We start from the raw sequence: 5660 nt of genomic DNA, 5'->3' as shown, positions 1-5660 counted from the left end.
ACGGAGTCTTACTCTGTCACCCAGGCTGGGGTGCAGTGGCGCAACTTGGCTCACTCTAACCTCCGCCTCCCGGGTTCAAGCAATTCTCCTGCCTCAGCCTCCCGAATAGCTGAGATTACAGGCCTGCGTCACCACGCCCGGCTAATTTTGTATTTATAGTAGAGACAGGGTTTCACCATATTGGTCAGGCTGGTCTCAAACTCCTGACTTCGTCATCCGTCCGCCTTGCCTGGGCCTCCCAAAGTGCTGGGATTACAGGCGTGAGCCGCCATGCCTGGCCCAGAAAATACCAACTTAAGGGAAATGTACCCTTACTACATACTGAGAAACTCACAGCATTTTATAGTTGGCTGCATATTTGTTCAATAAATATTTGAGTGCTTATCAGGGATCATTAGGTGCTGAGGACATAAAAGCCTTGCAGGAGTTCACAGTCTAGCAGCAGGGACAAGACACGTTAAACCTATAATCAGCATACCAAAAAAAGTGCTTTGATAAATAGGAAGAGGCCTTTTATTTAGCTGAAGCCTTCAGTATAATCCTTCTCCTAAGACCCTACCCAGGCCAAAGATTGAAGGTGCCAGCCTACCAATATTCCCAGGCACCTGTTGAACTGGAACTAGGCCCAATGACTTTGTGGTTTTTGTCCCTAGGGAAGATACCACCCTCTCCTAACACTCAGGTTCTTTCCTTGCTGCTTTGCTACTCAAATTGGTGAGCGCTTCAGGCTAAACTTAGACTCAACTAATTCTAAATTCCAGCTGCTCCCCTCCAACACCTGAGTCTTCATCAGGTCCTGAGATCTTTTTTGCTGTTGTTCTGTTTAGTCCTCTAGATCAAAAGTTACTATAGTTTGTATTTCTGAGAATTTTCAGTAGTTGCAGGGTGAGGAAGGTAGGGAGGATTATTAAAAAGAGACAAAGCGGGGACCTTTGGGAAGTGATGGATATGTTCATTATCTTGATTGTGTAATGGTTTTACAGGTGTATATACATATGAAAACATCAAATAGTGTACTTCAAATATATGCATTTTACATGGAGAGACATATTGGCATATATCAATTGTACATCAATAAAGCTGTAAATGCTGGGCGCGGTGGCTCACGCCTGTAATCCCAGCACTTTGGGAGGCTGAGGTGGGCGGATCACCTGAGGTCGGGAGTTCGAGACTAGCCTGACCAACATGGAGAAACCCTGTCTCTACTAAAAATACAAAAAAATTAGCTGGGTGTGGTGGCACATGCCTGTAATTTCAGCTACTCAGGAGGCTGAGGCAGGAGAATTGTTTGAACCCAGGAGGCGGAGGTTGCAGTGAGCCGAGATTGCACCACTGCACTCCAGCCTGGTGACAAACCATGACTCCGTCTCTAAATAAATAAATAAGATAAAACTGTAAACATTTAAGAGAAAACCTCGCCTTGAGTTCTAGTGATTTCATGAAGGAGGAATCTCCTTTAGAAGTTCATTTGGGCCGGGTGCGGTGGCTCACGCCTATAATTCCAGCACTTTGGGAGGCCAAGGCGGGCGGATCACGAGGCTGGGAGATCAAGACCATTTTGGCCAACATGGTGAAACCCTGCCTCTACTAAAATACAATAGGCCGGGCGTGGTGGCACACGCCTGTAATCCCAGCTACTTGGGAGGCTGAGGCAGGGGAATCACTTGAACCCTGGAGGCAGAGGTTGCAGTGAGCTGAGATCGTGTCACTGCACTCCAGCCTGGCAACAGAGCAAGACTCTGTCAAAAAACAACCAACCAAACAAACAAAAAAGTTAATTTGAAGGCCAGGCATGGTGGCTCAGGCCTGTAATCCCAACACTTTGGGAAGCCAAGGCAGGCGGATCACTTGAGGTCAGGAGTTCAAGACCAGCCTGGCCAACATGGTGAAACCCCATCTCTACTAAAAATACAAAACTTAGCCAGGCGTGGTGGCGCATGCCTGTAGTCCCAGCTACGTGGGAGGCTAAGGTGGGAGAATCACTTGAACCAGGGAGGCAGAGGTCACAGTAAGCCGAGATCACACCACTGCACACTGCACTCCAGCCTGGGTGACAGAGCAAGAATTCATCTAAAAAAAAAAAAATTAATTAATTTGAGGTTAGCAAAGTTATTGAAAGAGAGAAAAAATAAATTGGAAAAAAGTTAATTTGAGGTTATAAGTTCTAGCATCCCTACAGGATGATGGAACTGGGGCACCTGAATCTTATCCTGCATGCAAGCTCCAAAAGGGTAAGAAAGTTTTCTGTGCTGCCTCTACACTATTCCCAGTGCCTGACAAATAGTAGACTCCTTAAATATCTGTTTAATAAGTTAATGTCACCAAAGGAGGGAAACTGTGAATCAGAAGCAAAGTTCCAGATTGAAGGCATTCAAAAACATAGTCTGAACCCAGTCATGGTCCACCAGGTTTCACCTACTTTCACCCACATACTCCTACATCTGAAGCCTGGGGAATGGGGTGGGGAAATGAAGCAGGAATCATAAGTCGCTACTAACTCCTGTTAGAGAGCCCAGGAGGAATAAAGAGAACATTAGGATTAGAGCTACTTTGGGGAAAAAAATTATGAACTCAAGAAAAATTTTAAGACTAGGGCTATTGAGGTAACAGTTTGTGGAGTTTTAGGAAGGGAGATTGGAAAAACCAGGGGCTAAGGAAGTTTCTACTTCTGTGTTAACATTAACATCACTCACCACTCCCATAGCTCAGCCCATCCTGGGATCAGTTTCCAGGAGCCCCAGAGGAAGCCAAAGGCCTGGCTTCCATTACCAAAGCTGCTTCCTGACTCATTCTTGAGTTTAGCCCAATGATCTCCCCCTTTCTGGACCCTTCTCTCTACAGTTTCTTAATTCTCCCCACCCTACACATCATGTATAACAAGAAATGTAATGGTCCTTTAATATGCGTGGGTAATTGAGAGCAGGAAGGCAAGGAGAGGTTCTGTTCCCCTTAAAAGAAATGACTGAGACCCTTTTGATGATCTTTCTTTGATAGCTGCACCTCTTCTCCCTTTCTCCATCAATCCCTCCTTTTTCCATTTTCCTGGCCTTAAAGCAGTCCCGCGCTTATCCACATAAAACCTCTGCACCTTCTTTAGGATCTGATCCGGATATCTCAGATGCTCTTTTTCACCCTTGGCCAAACTCTGGAGCCGCCTCTGCAGCCCTTATGGAGCCCCCTGTCTTCCATGGCAGCCCCTCCCCACTCTTTTTTCTCAACCCAGCCTCTTTACTGCCAAAACTGCTGCTGTCTGACCCAGTGTAACCCAGCAGAGGGTGGACTGAGAGAAGGAATGGGGAGGGATCAGCGTGTGGGCCACCAAACTGCAATTCCAGATTTTAGAGGAATTCACTGCCTCATTTTCACCTAGCAGCCTGGCTGGTGGAAGGGCAGGAAGGGGAGGAGACCCAGGGGAAATGGCCAAGAGAAAAATATATATATATTTTTTTTTCAGTCTGAGAATGGAATCACAGGCAAAAATGAAACTTGGGTATCCCTTCATCCACTACCCAGGAATCAGACTTTTCATCCCTTTTGTCACCTGGGACACAGAACAGTGACACCATGTGTGTCAAATATAGACGCATTGTTTAACACTTGGTAAAATATTTTAGATAGCATATCTTGAAGAAAATCCAGGTCTCTCAATCTCCCCTTTAAAAAAAAAAATCATGGATTCAGCAGTCCCAAGGCAAAGAAAAAAGATTAGAGTTGTGGCAGATTTGAGAAAGAGGAAAGGAAGAGTGTCAAACCCCATTTTCACTGAGGGCTATTTTTCAAACCGTGGGTCTTCATCCATTAGTGGATGCATTTTGATGGAGTATATTAGCAAAGAATAGAAGAGAAATAGTAAAGTATTATTTGAGGTATGTCTACACAAGATACAAAGTGTATTTCTTGGCCAGATGCAGTGGCTTATACCTGTAATTCCAATACTTAGGGAGGAGGATTACTTGAGGCCAGGAGTTTGAGACTAGCCTGGCCAACATAGGAAAACCCTGTGTCTTCAAAGTACAAAAATTAGTCATGCATGGTGGTGCACGCCTATAATTCCAGCTACTCAGGAGGCTGAGGCATGAGAATAGCTTGAACCCAGGAGGCAGAGGATGCCGTGAACTGAGATCACGCCACTGCACTCCAGCCTGGGCGACAGATTGAGACTCTGTCTCAAAAATTTTTTTTTTATTTCTTACTAGGGATCAAAAAGTTTAAAAGTTGCTGACTTAATAGGGCCATTTGTGAATTTCACTCAAAAACAAATAATTGCCAATGCCAGGCATGGTGGCTCAAGCCTGTAATCCTAGCGTTTTGGGAGGCAGAGGTGGGTGATCACCTGAGATCAGGAGTTCGAGACCAGCTTGGCCAACATGGTGAAACCCCGTCTCTGCTAAAAATACAAAAAAATTAGCTGGGTGTGGTGGCATGCACTTGTAATCCCAGCTACTCAGGAGGCTGAGGCATGAGAATCGCATGAACCCAGGAGGCGGAGGTTGCAGTGAGCTGAGACCATGCTACTGCACTCCAGCCTGGGTGATAGAGTGAGACTCTGCCAAAAAAAAAAAAAAAAAAAATTGCCAAAGCTGGGAAACAATCAAGATGTCCTTCAGTAGGTGAATGGATAAATAAATTGTGACACATTCAGACAATGGAATATTATTCAGTACTAAAAATAAGTGAGTTATCAAGCCATGGAAAGACATGGAGAAAATTTAAATGTATATTACTAAGTCAAAGAAACCCATCTGAAAAGGATACATACTGTATAATTCCAACTAATCACAACTGGAGATGGGAAAAAGATCAGTGGTTGCCAGGGGTTAGCAGGGATGGGGAGATGAGCAGACAGAGCACAGAGGATTCTTACGGCAGCGAAACTACTCTGTGTGATAATATAGAGGTGACCAGGCACAGTGGCTCATGCCTGTAATCCCCAGCACTTTGGGAAGCTGGGGCAGGTAGATCGCTTGAACCCAGGAGTTTGAGACCAGCCTGGGCAACATGGCAAAACTTGGCCTCTATTAAATGTACAAAAAAATCAGCCAGGTGTGGTGGTGCTCGCCTGTAGTCCCAGCTGCTTGGGAGGCTGAAGTTGAAGGATTATTGGAGCCCAGGAAGTTGAGGCTGCAGTGAGCTATGATCATGCCACTGCACTCCAGCCTGGGCAACAGAGTGAGACCCTGCCTCAGAAAAAAACAAACAAAAACAAAAAAAGATAATATAATGATGGATACATTTCAATATAAATATGTCCAAACCAATAGACTCTATAACACCAAGAGTGAACCCTAATGTAAACTATGAACTCTGAATGATAATAATGTGTCAATGTAGGTTCATCAATTATAACAAACACACCACTCTAGTGAGGGATGTTGATAATCGGGGAGGCAGTGCCTGTATGGGGGCAGAGGATATATGAACATCTCTGTACCTTCTGCTTAATTTTGTTGTGAACCTAAAACTGCTCTAAAAAATAAAGTCTGTTTGTAAAATAAAAAACAAAATCTACATGTATCCCGGGCATGGTGGCACACGCCTGTAATCCCAGCTACTTGGGAGGCTGAGGCACAAGAATCACTTGAGCCCAGGAGGCAGAGGTTGTAGTGAGCCGAGATCGTGCCACTGCACTCCAGCCTGGGCGACAGAGCAAGACTCTACCT

The sequence above is a fragment of the Macaca fascicularis genome, chromosome 1 (genome assembly GCF_037993035.2).
Source record: "Macaca fascicularis isolate 582-1 chromosome 1, T2T-MFA8v1.1".
Lineage (NCBI taxonomy): Eukaryota > Metazoa > Chordata > Mammalia > Primates > Cercopithecidae > Macaca > Macaca fascicularis.
The sequence above is the reverse complement of the archived record's forward strand: the minus strand, read 5'-3'. Positions refer to the sequence as shown.